The sequence below is a fragment of the Schistocerca nitens genome, chromosome 7 (genome assembly GCF_023898315.1).
Source record: "Schistocerca nitens isolate TAMUIC-IGC-003100 chromosome 7, iqSchNite1.1, whole genome shotgun sequence".
NCBI classification, from domain to species: domain Eukaryota; kingdom Metazoa; phylum Arthropoda; class Insecta; order Orthoptera; family Acrididae; genus Schistocerca; species Schistocerca nitens.
In genome coordinates this window covers 34,932,434-34,953,070 of record NC_064620.1, presented here as the reverse complement: position 1 = coordinate 34,953,070, position 20,637 = coordinate 34,932,434, and positions in this window count along the sequence as shown.

Here is a 20,637-nt window from a genome sequence, read left to right as displayed (position 1 = left end):
TGATGCACGAATGACTCGCTAGTTAATACAAACAGCGACAGCAGGTAATAGACGGCAATGTGAATTATTCTGAACCCCTTCACATAATGTGTCAAAGCAATTGTCAGTTTATTGCAGTCAGGTAAGGTATCAAATGACTTCAAATTCACTTTAAATAGGCAATATATACATTTATCATTTTTTTCAGTCTAGTGCATTTGGTGATCTTACCGTTAAAACGATAGTACAATTGTGACCGTCATTTAGGTCAAAGCAAAAATTTAAGCCGGCGCTGAATCTCTTTCTCAATAAGAGAAACAACTTTCTTCGCCTACTCTTTTATATGTGGTTGCTTTCACACTTGAATAAAACATACTGGTACATAACTATTAGAGCTATTATTCTCATGTTTTGGTGCTTATTCCTATTATATCACTTCATCTCCACTAGTAATTAACAATCATTGCCTCTTTCCTTTTGCAGCCTCACTATCAACCACTGGACGGAATCCAAAACTAGAGAAAAATTATAGAACGTTAACCGTTTATACTGCTCACCAAATTTTGTTGATGTTGTGGTCTTCAGTCCTGAGACTGGTTTGATGCAGCTCTCCATGCTACTCTATCCTGTGCAAGCTTCTTCTTCTCCCAGTACCTACTGCAGCCTACATCCTTCTGAATCTGCTATCTGTCCTGATAACGACGTCCTCCTGAGTAGTCCCCGCCCGGAGATCCGAATGGGGGACTATTTTACCTCCGGAATATTTTACCCAAGAGTACGCCATCATCATTTAATTATACAGTAAAGCTGCATGCCCTCGGGAAAAATTACGGCTGTAGTTTTCCCTTGCTTTCAGCCGTTCGCAGTATCACGAATGTACATTTTTCAAAGCTATATCCTTTCGGTAACGTGTATCCACAGGACATGTGGCCTGTAATTGAAGAAGTGTCATGATGATCTCTCCATTGGCAAAAGATTCCGGAATAGTCCCCCATTCGGATCTCCGGGAGGGGATTGACAAGGGGGAGGTCACCATGAGAAAAAGATTGAATAATCTACGAAAGGATAACTTTCTACGAGTCGGGGCGTGGAATGTCAGAAGCTTGAACGTGGTAGGGAAACTAGAAAATCTGAAAAGGGAAATGCAAAAGCTCAATCTGGATATAGTAGGGGTCAGTGAAGTGAAGTGGAAGGAAGACAAGGATTTCTGGTCAGATGAGTATCGGGTAATATCAACAGCAGCAGAAAATGGTATAACAGGTGTAGGATTCGTTATGAATAGGAAGGTGGGGCAGAGGATGTGTTACTGTGAACAGTTCAGTGACCGAATTGTTCTAATCAGAATCGACAGCAGACCAACACCGACAACGATAGTTCAGGTATACATGCCGACGTCGCAAGCTGAAGATGAACAGATAGAGGAAGTGTATGAGGATATTGAAAGGGTAACGCAGTACGTAAGGGGGGACTAAAATCTAATAGTCATGGGCGACTGGAATGCAGTTGTAGGGGAAGGAGTAGAAGAAAAGGTTACATGAGAATATGGGCTTGGGACAAGGAATGAAAGAGGGGAAAGACTAATTGAGTTCTGTAACAAGTTTCAGCTAGTAATAGCGAATACTCTGTTCAAGAATCACAAGAGGAGGAGGTATACTTGGAAAAGGCCGGGAGATACGAGAAGATTTCAGTTAGATTACATCATGGTCAGACAGAGATTCCGTAATCAGATACTGGATTGTAAGGCGTACCCAGGAGCAGATATAGACTCAGATCACAATACAGTGGTGATGAAGAGTAGGTTGAAGTTCAAGACATTAGTCAGGAAGAATCAATACGCAAAGAAGTGGGATACGGAAGTACTAAGGAATGACGAGATACGTTTGAAGTTCTCTAACGCTATAGATACAGCAATAAGGAATAGCGCAGTAGGCAGTACAGTTGAAGAGGAATGGACATCTCTAAAAAGGGCCATCACTGAAGTTGGGAAGGAAAACATAGGTACAAAAAAGGTAGCTGCGAAGAAACCATGGGTAACAGAAGAAATATTTCAGTTTATTGATGAAAGGAGGAAGTACAAACATGTTCCGGGAAAATCAGGAATACAGAAGTACAAGTCGCTGAGGAATGAAATAAATAGGAAGTGCAGGGAAGCTAAGAAGAAATGGCTGTAGGAAAAATGTGAAGACATCGAAAAAGATATGACTGTCGGAAGGACAGACTCAGCATACAGGAAAGTTAAAACAACCTTTGGTGACATTAAAAGCAGCGGTGGTAACATTAATAGTGCAACGGGAAATCCACTGTTAAATGCAGCGGAGAGAGCAGATAGGTGGAAAGAATACATTGAAAGCCTCTATGAGGGTGAAAAAATGGTTCAAATGGCTCTGAGCACTATGGGACTCAACATCTTAGGTCATAAGTCCCCTAGAACTTAGAACTAATTAAACCTAACTAACCTAAGGACATCACACACACCCATGCCCGAGGCAGGATTCGAACCTGCGACCGTAGCAGTCCCGCGGTTTATGAGGGTGAAGATTTGTCTGATGTGATAGAAGAAGAAACAGGAGTCGATTTAGAAGAGATAGGGGATCCAGTATTAGAATCGGAATTTAAAAGAGCTTTGGATTACTTACGGTCAAATAAGGCAGAAGGGATAGATAACATTCCATCAGAATTTCTAAAATCATTGGGGGAAGTGGCAACAAAACGACTATTCACGTTGGTGTGTAGAATATATGAGTCAGGCGACATACCATCTGACTTTCGGAAAAGCATCATACACACAATTCCGAAGACGGCAAGAGCTGACAAGTGCGAGAATTATCGCACAATCGGCTTAACAACTCACGCATCGAAGCTGCTTACAAGAATAATATACAGAAGAATGGAAAAGAAAATTGAGAATGCGCTAGATGCCGATCAGTTTGGCTTTAGGAAAAGTAAAGGGACGAGAGAGGCAATTCTGACGTTACGGCTAGTAATGGAAGCAAGGCTAAAGAAAAATCAAGACACTTTCATAGGATTTGTCGACCTGGAAAAAGCGTTCGACGATATAAAATGGTGCAAGCTGTTCGAGATTCTGAAAAAAGTAGGGGTAAGCTATAGGGAGAGACGGGTCATATACAATATGTACAACAACCAAGAGGGAATAATAAGAGTGGATGATCAAGAACGAAGTGCTCGTATTAAGAAGGGTGTAAGACAAGGCTGTAGCCTCTCGCCCCTACTCTTCAATCTGTACATCGAGGAAGCAATGATGGAAATAAAAGAAAGGTTCAGTAGTGGAATTAAAATACAAGGTGAAAGGATATAAATGATACGATTCGCTGATGACATTGCTATCCTGAGTGAAAGTGAAGAAGAATTAAATGATCTGCTGAACGGAATGAACAGTCTAATGAGTACACAGTATGGTTTGAGAGTAAATCGGAGAAAGACGAATGTAATGAGAAGTAGTAGAAATGAGAACAGCGAGAAACTTAACATCAGGATTGATGGTCACGAAGTCAATGAAGTTAAGGAATTCTGCTACCTAAGCAGTAAAATAACCAATGACGGACGGAGCAAGGAGGACATCAAAAGCAGACTCGCTATGGCAAAAAAGGCATTTCTGGCCAAGAGAAGTCTACTAATATCAAATACCGGCCTTAATTTGAGGAAGTAATTTCTGTGGATGTACGTCTGGAGTACAGCATTGTATGGTAGTGAAACATGGACTGTGGGAAAACCGGAAGAGAAGAGAATCGAAGCATTTGAGATGTGGTGCTATAGACGAATGTTGAATATTAGGTGGACTGATAAGGTAAGGAATGAGGAGGTTCTACGCAGAATCGGAGAGGAAAGGAATGTGTGGAAAACACTGATAACGAGAAGGACAGGATGATAGGACACCTGCTAAGACATGAGGGAATGACTTCCATGGTACTAGAGGGAGCTGTAGAGGGCAAAAACTGTAGAGGAAGACAGAGATTGGAATACGTCTAGCAAATAATTGAGGACGTAGGTTGCAAGTGCTACTCTGAGATGAAGAGGTTAGCACAGAAAAGGAATTCGTGGCGGGCCGCATCAAACCAGTCAGTAGACTGATGACCAAAAAAAAAATCCTTCCGGTAAAAGGAAATATAGGGACGCTGTGTCTCAAAGGAGACAGAATCGTCACGCAGCGTGAGGCGCAATACCTACTCGCAATCAGAAAGTGTCTCACACAACTACCTTCTACGTTTTCCCTGAAGTCGAACAAGAAAGAGAGCTTAAGCGCTCTGCGGAATTAAAGAGCTTTAGTACTACAAGATCCAATTTCAGTTGCTGATCCCCTGTGTCTTTCCTAATGCTCCATTTCTTATCTAAGTTTTTCCTTCCTTACTTCAGGGAATCGCTGCGACTACTCACAAGAAATCTTATCATTCTTAGGACGTAAATACCAACACCTGTAACGAAACCAAAAGCAGTTTCGGAATTTTAATTTTTATCTGACAAGTAACGAAACATCGAGCCTTCTAAAATTTCAGCGTTGTATGGCGTCTGCACACATTTACAGTGTATTTCGCTATGGTAACGACCATTCTGGTACAAACTTAATCAGCTTTATAGACGTGGATATGGAACTAATTACACCCTTAAACAACGTTGTAATGAATGAAGACTATTTACGTTTATATTTACATGAATACTCTGCAATTCACAATTAAGTGCGTGGGAGAGAGAGTTCATCGAACATCCTTGAGACAATTTCTGTACCGTTTCAGTATTGAACGGATCGCTGGAAAAATGAACACTTAACTCTTTCTGTGCGAGCCTTCATTTCCCTTATTTTATTACGATGATCATTTCTTCCTATTAGGTTGCCGACAAAGAAATATTTGTGCATTCAGGGGGGAAAGTTGGTAATTGAAATTTCATGACAATTTCCTGCAGCAGCAAAAAACGCCTTTGTTTAAATGACTGCCACTCTTCTTCGTGGATAACACACTAGCACTATTTTCCCTATTTTACGATGATTCAAAACGAAATGCCCTTGTTGAACGTTTTCAGTGTCCTCCGCTAGTCCACTCCGATGTGGATCCCACACCTCTCAGCAGTACTACAAAAGAAAGCCCACTAGCGTGATGTAAGTAATCCCTTCACTAGATCTGCCGCTTTTTCTATGTATTCTGCCAATAAATCAGAATATTTGGTTTGCTTCCACCAATTTAAGTTATTCGTTGTTCTAATCGCTAAGTACTTAGTTAAATTTACAGCCTTCGAATTTGTGTGAGTTATCCTGTAACCGAAATGTAGCGGACGTCTTTTAGAATTCATGTGTATGAATTCACACATTTCATTATAAGTTCACTGACATTTTTCGCACCATACATCTATCATATCTAAATCGTTCTGAAATTGGTGATAATCACCTAGTGACTTTACAAGACAGTAAACGACAGTATCATCTACAAACAGTCTTAGAGAGCTTGTCAGAATGAGTCCTAAATCGTTTACGTAGATGAGGAGCAGCAGGGGGTCTATGACACTTCCTTGAAGAACGTCGCATATTATTACTGTTTTACTCGATGGCTTTCCTTCAGTTACTACAAGCTGCTATCATTCTGACAGGAACTCATGAATCCAGTCACACCACCAGGCAATACTCCATTTGCACGCAATTTTATTAGAAGTCACATGTATGGAATGGTGTCAAAAGCCGTCTGTAAATCTAAAAATCTGCTATCAATTAGACATCCCTTGTCGATAGCAATCATTACTACGTGTGATGAAAGAGCCAGCAGTGTTTTACAAGAACGATATTTTCTGATTTCGTGCAATTTGTCGACAAATCGGTTTCTTCGAGGTATTTCATAATATTCCAATACAGTATATATCCCAAGATCCTACCGCTAATGGACGTTAGTGGTATGGGTCTGTAATTCAGCGGATTACTCGTATTTTGTTTCTTGGGTATTGGAGTGACCTGTGCAACTTTCCACTCTTTGGGTACAGATCTTTCGACGAGCGAGCGGTTTTGTATGGTTGCCAAATATAGAGGTATTATGACAGCAGACTGTGAAAGGAACCTAACTGATGTAGAATCTGGATCGGAGGTCTTGCCTTTGTATAGTGATTTAAGCTGCTTCACTACACCGAGAATACCTGCGACTAAGTTGTTCTAGATTCGATTTCTGGATATTTACTTCGTTTTCTTTGGAAAAGGAGTTCGGAAAACTGTGTTTATTAGCTCCGGTTCAGTGACACTGTCATCGGTGACATGACCACTGTTATCGTGCTATGAAGGTATTGATGGCATCTTGCTGCTGGCGTACTTTACACATGACCAGAATCCCTTTGTGTTTTCTGCCAGATTTCGAGTCAGAGTTTTGTTTTGGAAACTATTAGAAGAAGAAAGAAGAAAAATCCGATATTACTCGCAAGAATGTGGTACGATCTTCCGCAGTGTTAGTAGTGTCTAACTCTTATTCAATAGCGATTTATGTCCTACCATTGCAAAAAAATGAAAATGAAGTCCCATGCTTCTTTACAGAGCGTAGGGGAACGATGCCTTACTAGGCATGGTCCTAATGGAGGTGGTTAGCCGTTGCCTTCCTCCGACCGTAATGGGGATGAATGATGATGATGAAAACAACACAACACCCAGTCATCTCGAGGCAGGAAAAATTCGTGACCCCGCAGGGAATCGAACCCGGGACCCCGTGCTCGGGAAGCGAGAACGCTACCGCGAGACCACGAGGGGCGGACATCATTGCAAAAAGCGAAAAATATGTTTCACACCGTCGCCAAGGTAGCCCCTGCGGGCCGGCAAAACATCTAACATCACACTGGAACGAGGTTTTCTATGTCCAAGGTGTAAGTAATGGTAAACAGCGACTGTTTTTGAAACAGACATTCTGCGTACTACTTCCTGCAGAGGGAGTTCGAGATGGCCTGCAGGAAATATGACTACACTAAAATCTCATTGGCTGGCCAATACTATTTAAAGGCTAGAGCCAGCACCAGACGTTTCTATCTCACCATCTACGGCCGTCCTATCAACCACACCCCCACGCTCAAGTTCCTTCGCGTCACCTTTGACCGTCGCCTCTACTGGACACCCATCTACTGGCGATCCAAGCCAAGGCACGCGCCCGACTCCGTCTCCTCATGCTCCTTCCTGGTCGCTCATGGGGTCTGGACCCCTCCACCGTCCTCCGCACCCATAAATCCCTCATCCGCCCTATCCTCTGTTATGAACATCCCTCCTGGATCTCCACCCCTCCTACCTTTTACAAGTCCCTTCAAATCCTGGAAAGCCATATGCTCCGCCTCGCCTGTTGCATCTGCCTACCCTCCCACACGCGGATCCTGTGTGACCTGATTCCGTTCCCACACTTCCTCCTTTTCCTCGAACGGATACGGATCCTCTACACCTCCTGCAAACTTGATCCCCCTCACCTGCTTGTCTCTCCCATCCTTTCCCACCCCCATCTGCTACCGCGCCTGTACTCCCACATCCTACCTGCTGTCCATCTCTCCACTCTCCATACCCTCGCCCAAGGTGGCTTCCGCCAAGTCCCCCTCCCTCATCATGCACTCATCCCCTCCATCTACCCCTTTTACCAATTTTGATCCTCCCTTTCCTCCACCTGTGTTTTTCCTCCAGGGTACCCTCTTTCCCTCCTCTCCTCCTCCCTCCCTCCTCCGCCCAGGCTTCCACTACCCCCCTACCTTCTCCCCTCCCCCTCCCTTCTCCTCTGCCACTGGCATCAACACCCTCCCCCTCTCCCTCCTATCCTACAACTCTTCCCTTTGGCAGGTCCCTGGCTTTGTGCGTGAACAGTGAACCTTCGTGCGCCGGAGATCGTTGCCAGTGTTTGTGTGTGTCTTCGTGTTAGTGCTTAAGTGTCTCAGAATTTGTGCTCCATCGTTCACATGTATAATTTCTGTCTTCTCCATTTGCGAGCAAGTGATGAACGTTTTTCATTCGGGCAACGCGCCTGTGAACGGCTACATGTATTTTAATATTCTGTCTACCGTTATTATCCACCGTGTTTGTTCTGTTTTCATGTCTCTCTGTATACTGTCTGTGTTAGCTGTGGCCGAAGAACGGCACAGATAGGCCGCTGCCGGCCTACCTTTCCTGAAAGGTGTCAGAATAACAATAAAGAAGAAAAAAACACTAGACTTCAGTTCACGCCGAATACCGACCTCAAGGACGTCTCCACGGAAGAATACGTCTTGGCCCACGTACTCTTGTGGGAAACTTAGAAGTTTCTTTTGTTGCCTCTAGTAGGAAATTCTTACTGGCTTTATGATTTTGAATTTTCGTTCTTAATCAGTCATTTTCCTGAATGAGATTTTCACTCTGCAGCGGAGTGTGCGCTGATATGAAACTTCCTGGCAGATTAAAACTGTGTGCCGGACCGAGACTCGAACTCGGGACCTTTGCCTTTCGCGGGCAAGTGCTCTACCAACATGTAGAGCACTTGCCCGCGAAAGGCAAAGGTCCCGAGTTCGAGTCTCGGTCCGGCACACAGTTTTAATCTGCCAGGAAGTTTCAGTCATTTTCCTGTACACTCACGTAAATAAAAGTTGTGTTGTAAAAACTTTCAAATTGTCAGTTACAACACAAGTGGCGACTGTGCCTGCGTGTGTCTTCATAATGGCGGAAATAGTGCTTCAGCAGCCGATCCAAAGTGTGCACGACTTACTACAAGGTTTTCAACAGTTTTGCCTGAGATCTCAGGATAGACAGGAACGTTTCTTTACGGAACTCTTGAAAAACAAACCGGTTCCGCCGCCCCCGCCGTTTTAAGCTTTCAACGAAGATACTGAAGACTGGGAAATATACGAGAAGCGGCTCCTGGAGCATTTTACATCCACCAGATTGTCCAAGAGGCTGCTCGTCGTTCCTACTTTTTGTCCTGGAACCAGTCCAAAGTGTATGTTCTCTTGACGAAACTGCAACCTAGACCTCCGGATTCATTGACTTTCGCCCAGATTTGTGAGGTTCTCGTGGATTACTACCGACGACGGTTCCACATGTTGGCTGCCCAGGTCGAATTCCGCCAGTGTCGCAAGAAGGCAGGCCAATCCTATCGCCAGTGGGCAATGGAACTGCATGGTCTCAGCAGGAAGTGTCACTTCACCACACGGGTCTCCAAACAATCCTACGCAGACGAGATGGTCCACGACCACCTCATCCAGACCGCCCCTGACGCGACTTTCCCACAGGATGCCCTCAGACTCGACGATCCTACTCTGGACCAGATCATTTATCTTGCATTCAAGTACGAAGTCTCTATGGCAGCCCAGGATGCTTTCAAGACCATGCATGGGAAGACTGCCCTGACAGGTGTGCGCACCTATAACGGACATGTCAATTCAGTCTGCTGCTCTCGGCAGCCTCCTCCTACTAATCCGGCCAATGACCGTCAGGGGCCGCTACCCATGGACGTCAACCAGGTGCAGTCTTCGGGAACCTCCAAGCTGGTGATCAACGTTCAGGTCAACAGTCGCCTGCTACAGATGCAGGTGGATACTGGAGCAGCAGTCTCACTGATCAACTATTCCTCTTATGTTAAGACTGGGGCGCCCCCACTGGCACCCACACCTCGGCGCCTTCTTACTTATAATAAGCAATCGATCGCTCTCTTGGGTAAGATCATAGCTTCCGTCCTGTATAGATCGGTTGGCCAGTAAGTTACGTTGCTTGTGGTCAACAATGCATGCCTTGGCTTCACCATCGACAACAATGTTCATCTGGTGATTTCCCAGGTTCCGTTTCCGGCAGTAGATACCTTGTGCACGGATTACCATGACCTCTTCTTGACGGGTGTCGGCTGTGCACAAGATTTTCAGGCGTCGCTCCAGCTGAAATCTTCCAGGCTCGGCAGGTCCCCCTCGCCCTCCAGCATACTCTAGAACAGGAACTGGACCGCCTCACCATGGAGGGAGTCATCACTCTGGTCCGTTACAGTTCGTGGGCGACACCCTTGGTCGTCATCAAGAGACCAGATGGGGGTCTTTGGGTTTGTGGCGACTGTTCTCCAAGCTCGCTGGGGGACAAGTTTTTTCGAAGATCGATCTTGCCGAGGCCTACCTCCAAATACCTTTTGATGAGCCTTCTACTAACTTGCCCATCGTCAACACACCGTTTGGGCTGTTCCAGTTGAACCGCCTCATGCATGGCATCGTTAGTGCACCAGCCATCTTTCAGCATTACTTGGAACAGCTCTTGCAGGATGTGCCCAGAAGCATCAACTACCTCGACGACATCGCCGTCACTGGCCGTACCGCGGATGAACATCTCAGTCATCTGCGACAGTTGTTCCTGCACCTGCAGACTGCAGGCCCAAAATGCAACCTTGCGAAATGCACCTTTTTTCAACCTGCTATCTCCTACCTAGGTCACATCAGTTCCTGAAATGGCATATCTCCTATCTTCTCCCACGTCTTCGCTTTAGAGGCCCTTCGTCATCCGAGCGACATCTACCAATTGCGGTCCTTCCAGGGTAAAATTGCGTACCATCGAAAGTTCATTCCCTCCGACGCTCACATTGCGGCGCCACTCCATCATATATGCCGAAAGATCGTGCCATTTCATTGGTCCCCAGCTTCTGAATCGGCAGAGGTTGCGCTCAGCGGAGTGTCTCATGCCATACATCCCCTCTTTTCCTCTTGTCTGGGCTATGGACACCTCACACTATGGTATTGGGGCTGTAATTTCGCACTGTCTACTGGATGTATCGGAATGCCTGGTGGCGTACATATCTGACTCCTTTACAGAGGCCCAATGCAAATATTCCCAAATTGAGAAGGAGGCCCTCGCCATCGTGTTTGCATGTACCAAATTCCTTCTGTACCTTTGTGGTACGTCTTTTCATTTAATCACTGACCATAAGCCCCTCGTGGGTTTATTTTCACCGGTAGTCCATGAAAACTTCCCACCGCCTGCAGTGATGGGCCCAATTCCTTTCATGTTTTAGGTACACCTTCCATTTCCGGCCCACCGCCCTGCATGCCAACGCTGATGCCTTGTCTCGGCTCCCCTCCGGCCAGGATTCGGCATTCGATTCGTCAGACATCCTACTTTCTCAGGTCGATGAAGACATACAGGCAGCGTTGGCGGTATTACCCATCGCAGCTGCGCGGGTGGCCGCCGCGACAGCCACAGATCCGCTCCTGCAACTGGTGCACCGCTATTTTCTCTGCGGCTGGCCGATGCTTCCTCTGCCTCACGCCCAGGCTGACCTCCAATTCTTTCTCTCCATCCGCCATCAACTGGTGGCCGTCGACACGGAGCTCCTCTGTGCAGAACATGATGCCAATCCATGAGTCAACATACCAACATCCCTGCAGTCCCGGATTCTCAATGTCTTACATCAAGGTCACTGGGGTATTGCCTGGATGAAAGCCCACGCACGTCGCCATGTCTTCTGGGTCAGCATGACGGCGGACTTGAAATGCATGGTCTGGGGTTGTCAGCAGGCCCTTCCCACTCTGCACTGGGCCTTCCAATCCAGGCCGACCACTTCCCTCCCATGGGACCGCATCCATGTGGATTTTACAGGACCCTTCCTCGGCGCTTACTGGTTGCTCATCATGGATGCCTACTCCCACTTCCCTTTCATTGTCTGATCCTCCTCTATCACCACAGAGACCACTATCATGGCCCTGTCCAGAATATTTTCAATTGAAAACCTTCCCGTCACCTTGGTCACTGATAACAGTCCGCAATTTCGCAGTCAAGAGTTCGCCAAATTCCGCCATGGTAATGGTATCCACCATGTCTTTACCCTGCCTTTTCATCCACAGTCCAATGGTGGGGCGGATCGCCTTGTTAGCACATTTAAAACTCAGATGCAGAAGTACATGGAGGACTGTTCTCTAGAAGATGGTCGTACGTTATTTTTCAGTTCCTACAGGACCACGCAGGCGGGTGACTAGAGTCCAGCCGAACTGCTCCATGGTCGCCAGCCTCGAACCCTACTCCATCTCCTCCTGCCACAGGTGGCACCTTGCGCCTGGCCCAGAGCTTCCAGATATTCATCCGGCTCCACGGTGTGGGTGCGCAGTTTCGGGTCCCGGCGCCACTGGCTCCTTGGGGTCGTTCTCTGGCCCCGTGGTCGACAACTGTTCAACGTCCGCCTGGACGACAGGGTGATTTGGCGTCACCGCAACAGACTCAAAAATGTTCAAATGTGTGTGAAATCTTATTGGACTTAACTGCTAAGGTCATCAGTCCCTAAGCTTACACACTACTTAACCTAAATTATCCTACGGACAAACACCCACACCCATGCCCGAGGAAGGACTCGAACCTCCGCCGGGACCGGCCGCACACTGCAACAGACTCTTTCCTCTTGTCCTCGACCAGCCACATTTAGTTGTTATTTACTCATTTCCCTGTAGACTCACGTAAATAAAAGTTGTGTTGTAAAAACTTTCAAATTGTCAGTTACAACAATATGGCACTGTCTCGACAAAGCGTGGTAATGTACCATTGCAGTAAAAGATACATAATATCTTTAGAGGTGGAGATAAGACTGGAAATATCTCATATAATCAGGTTTTGAGTTCAATAAATATTGAAAAAGAGTTGGATATATACTACTTTCCATTTTTATACTGATTTACAATAGTAAAAACACTACTTTTACTGCAATGGCTTATGTACCGAATTGGTTGTGTTAGTGTCATGTATTTTTGGATAATGCTTTATATGTTACTTGCGTTTCCACTCCCGCAGCGATCCCTATGACTCTGTTCCCATTTCATTGTCATCAGGTAGTGAAGTAACTCCCAGCTCTAAGAATTTTCGTTATCGGTACTCTCGCAGATAAAATGACAACAGTATTCAACAATCATCCTACCAGTACTGAAATCTGTGTTATAGGCTAATATTAGCGGTTTTTGTATTCTTGCTTGTCATGTAATTACCCAACCTGATTCTTCCTGCCCCAGCTATCCAACAGGTGCTATGGCTGTAACGCCGCTATATTTTTTTATACATATGAATTTGTACGCCACGTTGAGAGAACATTTGGTCTAGGGATAGTGTCTATACTTGGTCATTAAAACTCCATGTGTCTAGGTTTTGAACCTAGCTACTGCTTAAATTTTGTGGAGCGGGTAGGGGTTTAGCGAGACCACATATTGAGCCTTAGTGACATAGGGGAGCAAAGGAATTACTTTGAGAGGCGATTGCGGGAGTGAAAGCGACATTTTGTGGGCGGTCGAATAGGCATTTTCTTCGGCTCAGTGGGTGAGGTGTGAACGAAACATTGGAGGTTCCACTATCAGCCATTTGCTGAGACGGAAAACCCTTTAAGGATACAGAGTACTTTTGTGGCTCAATATTATGTAAAAACCACCGCCTTTTTCTTTCAGGCACTGTTTATAATTTATATGTTTTACAGATTTTTTGTTGATATCAGTTAATTCAGAACACTTTCTAAACAAAATAGAAGTATTATGAATATTTTCGAACATCCTTAGGGTTACAAAAAGAAATTACAGTGAAATTGATGTAATTTTTTTCCAAAATACTTCCTCAAATTGAGGTACCGTTTAATCCAACGTTATACATTCGAAGGAGACCACGTTTTTACCAGATATGCATGACATGATGGCTGAGGTACTACACCTACTTAATTCCACCTATTGTGTATATTACAAACATAAAAAAATCAGAATGAGATTATCACTCTGCAGCGGAGTGTGCGCTGATATGAAACTTCCTGGTAGATTAAAACTGTGTGCCCGACCGAGACTCTAACTCGGGACCGTTGTCTTTCGCGGGCAAGTGGTCTACCATCTGAGCTACCGAAGCACGACTCACGCCCAAATCTTTGAGGACCGGGCGTGAGTCGTGCTTCGGTAGCTCAGTTGGTAGAGCACTTGCCCGCGAAAGGCAAAGGTCCCGAGTTCGAGTCTCGGTCGGGCACACAGTTTTAATCTGCCAGGAAGTTTCATATCAGCGCACACTCCGCTGCAGAGTGAAAATCTCATTCTGGAAACATCCCCCAGGCTGTGGCTAAGCCATGTCTCCGCAGTATCCTTTCTTTCACGAGTGCTAGTTCTGCAAGGTTCGCAGGAGAGCTTCTGTAAAGTTTGGAAGATAGGAGACGAGATACTGGCAGAAGTAAATCTGTGAGGACCGGGTGTGAGTCGTACTTCGGTAGCTCAGTTGGTAGAGCACTTGCCCGCGAAAGGCAAAGGTCCCGAGTTCGAGTCTCGGTCGGGCACACAGTTTTAATCTGCCAGGAAGTTTCATTTCAGCGCACACTCCGCTGCAGAGTGAAAATCTCATTCTGGGAACATCCCCCAGGCTGTGGCTAAGCCATGTCTCCGCAGTATCCTTTCTTTCACGAGTGCTAGTTCTGCAAGGTTCGCAGGAGAGCTTCTGTAATGTTTGGAAGGTAGGAGACGAGATACTGGCAGAAGTAAATCTGTGAGGACCGGGCGTGAGTCGTGCTTCGGTAGCTCAGTTGGTAGAGCACTTGCCCGCGAAAGGCAAAGGTCCCGAGTTCGAGTCTCGGTCGGGCACACAGTTTTAATCTTCCAGGAAGTTTCATAAAAAAATCACATCTTATATTTTAACTTTTATAATTTTTTCCTAATAAAAATTTTATTTTTTCTTTGATTTTGTTGATTCTGCAATAAAGCTTAAGTCTACTACATAAGTATGGACTATTGGAATTTACAGAGAAAATTAGGGTAATTCTTTGTAGACTATAGGAAATATTTGTACCTGAATTCTGAAAAATACAACTTGTGGGAAATTGCGAATGAAGATATGAGTCCAATTAAACTGTGCCTCAGAACATTCCTGAAGCATAACCTTCATCCTGCAGCATTTCTTCATCTTCAGGCTTCCTCTTGGCGTTCCTTTTAGCACTTCTTGCTTCTTTGGTAACTTGAAAAACGAATCTTTCAGCTTCATGCACCCGTTGTCTGTCATACGCAAGCAATTGATCTTCCATATTAGAGCCATATTATTCCTAAATTTCTCAGGACTTCAGGACTTCAAACCATCCTATCACTCAATCATTGAACCATATCACTGCATCTAGTACACCTACTTTTAATGTATTCAGTCCTACAAAAACATTCTCGGGTAATCTTTCCCATATGCAATGGTTGAAACTTTCATTTGTATTCTCAGTGCTCCGCTGAAGACTTTTACTAAACAAAACAGGATCACTCAGCTCTCTAAAAATTGGTTTTATTTCATTCATAACAGGCTCAGAATGATAATGCTTATGATGGCATATCTGACCCTTTTCTTTTGCTTTTTGGGAACCACACCTAGAATCTGCTCCTTTAGGGCAAAGTCCGTGAACATGGTTGTCATCAGTGGACAACTTGTGAAATTAGGTGACCCATACAGCTTTTCTTGAGGTGTGGCATATTCTGTATTTATTACACACTGAAGTATATGTACTTCCACAAATATATGTAGCACTTGGGCAACAAACATGCAGTAACACTTGAAGAAACTGCTTCAGCGAAACAAAAGTAAATACTATGAATAATTAACGAATTACTGTGCTGATAAACCTCTTACATTATTTGATTTTCAAACAGCTGAGCAGAACTGAACGTACTCAGACTTTTCGCTCTTTACCTACTCTGATCAACACTAAACGGACACACAATATTTTTAGCGCAACGCAATCTGACTTTCAAAAATCCCTAAGAAACAATGGCCCTGACTAACAAAAATCTATACCTTTCATCAATCACTTACCTCACAAAAATCTTCGTTACTCGAACAACTGTAATACAGCGAGCGTCACTACTGCCAGCTAAATAAAAGATTCTAAGTACTGAAGTCACTAACTACTGATTGAGATAGTTAGCAAATGAAAGATTTTGATAAAGAACAAACAATGTATTTACCTTAATAGTGTTCAAAAGTCATAATATATATAGCAGTTCGTGACATCTAGTCTTACAAATTTACTGTCTCTGATGGACACACGTCCAGATCATCCGCTCTCAAAACTCCGCCATCTCTCTCCCCACATCCAGCACTGCTGGCGGCTCACCTCCAACTGCGCAACGCTACGCGCTGTTAACAGCCAACTGCCCAACACTACAATAGCGACTAATCCACCAATGCCACCCAGCCACAGACTGCACACAGCACGGCCAGTGATTTTCATACAGAGCGCTACGTGGCGGTGGCGTTACCAATATAAGAACCTGAACAGCCTACTTACAATACTAGCAAAGATAACCATTTACAGACACTAGGAAACTGCACTGTTACCAACATATACAATGTTGTTGTTGTTGTGGTCTTCAGTCCTGAGACTGGTTTGATGCAGCTCTCCATGCTACTCTATCCTGTGCAAGCTTCTTCATCTCCCATATACAATGTATCATACGTATAATAGATGGAAAGAGGAAGTTAACAGTTCCTTTAGAAATAATACTGGTTTCTGTAACGAAATCGAGGGGGTGTGGTATATGTAGGTCATTTCTCATTTGAAATCCTATAATTAGTTGTCTGCGCGGAACCGCATCCGCAGCAATTAATCCGCATCCGCAAGTTCCTTATCCGCATCCGCATATATTTAAGTTTTGAATGAGTAATTAATAGTAATAGACAGTAGTACTTAGAATTATGGTATGTAATGACATAGTTATTGTTCGGGTGCCATTTCTGCGACAACTTAACTACTTTTGACTTCTTAAATCACAGGAAATGCTGATAACCTACTCTAAAGCAGACCATTCCAAACAGGAAAGCATTGGCGCTCCGGAGCACACACAGTAGCGGTTCGGATCTGGTGAGATTGGAAACGCTATTTTAAAAAAATAAAATTCAATGTAATAGTATTAAATGATGAAAATACGTGTATAGAAACAATTATATTTCGCTGCTCTTGTGCCAAGGCAGCTGAAAATGACGATGGTTTTAAACTGTTACTAGCACATTGTATCATATACCGATAGCTTTTTTGTACTCATTGCTTGGATGTGTCAATTTTTGAAGCCATTCATGTCAGCTGATGATTATATTACAGCTTACGCGTTCAGTCCTCGTCATTTCCAGTTGAAAATATTTACAGTATTAGGCCTACACTGCAAAACGCTGGCGCACCTGTGAAAAAGAAGAAATAACTCGTCTTCCGAAGAGTGACAACAAAATCAGTGGTTATAGAAATTAGGAGTGGTTGGATGAGGTAGCAGTTCCTTAACACTCACTGCACCGTACTTGGCCCCCACATCAATAAGAAACTGTGCCGTCTCGAGAAACCCAGATCCACACGCAACCTAATTTGTTTTCCTTCACTAATGTAAAATCACATAATGTAAAATCACCTTTTTTCACCTTACACGAAATTGTATCCATCGATATGGTGTTCATTTGAAGAAAGAACTCTCACTGATATTTGCTACGACGCACGTTGTCACTCGGTCACTACAATGCGCTAACTGAAGGCAGCGGAAAATTGCAACGGGCACCTGTCTGGTAGACAGTGGGCAGGTTTGCCACTCAGAGAGCACTTCACACGAAAGACACGGTCGCGGAAACGGATTAGGCGCAGGTCTCTTGGGTACAGCTACGTCGGTCGTAGCCAGGGGCTGAGGACAACACACATCCGCTCTACCCGGGCCCGGCAAGATTCCAAGAATGTCAACAGACTTGAAGTTTTGAACAAACATTGCAACATACGTACTGGACAGATGCCTTGCTCATTATCCGCAATGACCCGCGGATATCCGCGCCGGTCGCGATTTTATCCGCCAAGTAACAAATACTGCGGATATCCGCGGATATATCCGCGGATATCCGCATCCGCGCAGACCTCTACCTATAATGTATACATAAATGTAATCAGTAAGGACTATAGAATTTAATAAAGACATAAAAAATGTTGATTTTTCCAACATTTATAAGTACTCTGTATCCTTAAACACACAGAGTAATACAGTGTGTTTTAACTCGCTCAATTGGTCGCGACAGCAAACCGGCGGAGGCGTAGCGTGCAGCTTCCAGTGACTGCTGATGCGGCGACGGCTCGTGTTGCAGCGGAGCGCCCGGCGGCGAGTCTTCTTCTTGTGAATTAGCTCGTTGCGTTATTGACAAGCGGCTGCAGTGTCTCGCGGAGTGCTAAGTCCCAGTATCCGACCAGCGACCCTCAGTTTCGGCGTTCTCTGGAGGAGTTCATCAGCCTCTAGGTCCACAGGTGACGCCTTTGGTGAGGCCTCTATCCCTTCGTCCTCACCAGCCACCTGGGTAAGTAACACAAGCATTTCTTTCTGGTAGCATCTGGGAAGGCACCTTCTGCGTTGACCTATTGGCGGGGCACCGACGAATTCCTCTGTCAAGCAGCGTAGTGGTCAAGTCGTTGTTTCGAAGTGTGACGTCCGCTGACAAACCAACAGTCCGTCCGCCCACGTGACGTTTCTTCACATTTTCTTTCTCTCCTCGAATGGTCCTCTCAAGCCCGTTGGTCGGAGGTATTCATTCGGTGCTTTCGCCAATGCCGCGAAGTTTCTAGGCCGGTGAAAGACTCTTCGGTCGTTGATCAATGCTTCTCACATTGGGCAGAAACGTGATCAATGCCGACACACGTGCCGGATTTCCATGATCGACTGCTGCCGCTTCCGAATATTGTGCCTTAAAGTGTCAAGGTCTCTAAAATGTTCTCTTAACCTATAATAGGTTGCTACATATTTTTCTGCCGGGTCTCTGCTTTGAACAACCATAAATAACACATAATTACTATGCCGATACATAAATAACAAATAATCGTTAAACATTATTATTATACACCTTGCGTTCCTCCACAATCCGGAAAAATTTGCCCTCGAATTTTTTCCTGTGTCCATCTACAAATGACTAACAAACAAGAAACAAAACCTAGTGGCAACCTTAGTGTGTCAGGAAAATTATATAATACTGTGGCAGAAGATGTTGAGTTGCACCCTGGTCTAGTGGTTGTAGTATTGAACTGTTGCCTGCAAGATCGTGAGTTCAAAACTCGACTAGATTGTACAATTTCAGTTTCTATATTCGGTTCGAGTACACTCTAGAAGTATCCACAAATGTCAAGAATCATTGTACTGGAATGTTCTGTAGTCGTATATATACTGTACGTGTTCTTCCCGCAGGAAGTTCGCTCCTCGCTCTTTTATGTGCAAGTGCTGAATAAACCTTCGTTAAGTGAAGTTAGGGTTCGTCATTCATCTAATTACGCCTTCTTCTACGTGACATTATTCAGGTGGAGACGCTGCGTATTGAAACTTGTGATAGCGCACATTATTGACCACACAGTGGCTCCCATCAGGCCACGACAGAGCCGCCGTTTATGTGGCGAGAAACCCGAGTTCGAGCCATATTCAACAGATCGCAATCTACCGGAGACAGAGGAAGAAGGGGACGTTACGATGACAGCAACTGTGTGCCACTACATCAGACATACTTCCGGGTTCTCTGGTGACGATGGTCAAGATCCAAACAAGTGGCTGAAGGTATATGAGCGTACAACCAAATTTAAGAAATGGTATGACACCGTGTGTTTGGCTAACGTATTTTTCTATTTGGAGGGCACTGCCAAGCAATGGTATGAGAACAACGAGGAGAAGTTTGTAACGCCGGAAATGCATATCCTCCTATTTCCATCTATTGTACTATAATTTGTTTCCCTTATTTTTGTTACCTGAATATATGACATTTCTGTGTCTTTACATATTGTAATTGTTTTACTATTTGTATATATATATTTATGCATTATTGTCGATGTATAATTGGTTTGTTTCGTAAATATTATTTGTATTTCTACGCTGGGTCTTGCCTAGGGAAAACTGCTATCGAACGATTACATCGATAGGTCGTGTGAAGAATCAAAGTTTTTAGGATCTTTGGGAGTGTTAACTCTGCCGCGTGGAGCGCGGGCAGAGCAGAGGGGAGTCCGGCCGGAGTAGCGAGTGGAGCAGGTGTGTGGTGCGAAGCTCCCGCGAGTTGCCGCGCCTTCGGGGTTTGGCAGCATGTAATTGCGCTCGACTTGCGATGATAGTTTCTGACATGATGTCGCGGACGGGAAGCATTAGCTGGCGCACATCAAGAGCCCGTTTCGTCTGGTGACCGTGTCGAGAAGAAGGCGCGCCAACATCCAGCTTCTGCAACAGCGACGGCCGACAATGAGTGACTGTCGCCACATCCTCGATCGACGGCTTCAAACCTTCAATCAACCAACAAGGAAGACTGGAAGCACGTAAAGTTTTAGAACTGTATGGCAGACCTCAGCTTTTCAAACTTTTAAAATTGTTGCACCACAAAATTACAGCTTCTTAGCATGAACCTTTGTTGGTCATTGTCCCAATTGCATTACCAAGCAGGGTCCCTTCCTTTTCCGAAATGAACCCGAGTGTCGTTGAAATTCAAACGCCAGCATAATTCCATTTCACTGCTTTAATTTCAAAGTTCAGTTAAAGTATTCATAGCTGGCTACAATACTTAGATTACACAAGCACAAATTAATTGTGCTGGTTTTGTTACCATATTTTAGCTTACCTGTGACTGCAGCTCAGCTTGGTACGTACTAAATTTTACTATTGTTAATTGTTCAGAATCATTTAATTCAAGTTCAAAGTTAAATCTCTTATTTCTAAATTGCGTAGATTCAAGTAGCTTTTGAAATGATTGTTGAGGTAGTCCAAGACTAA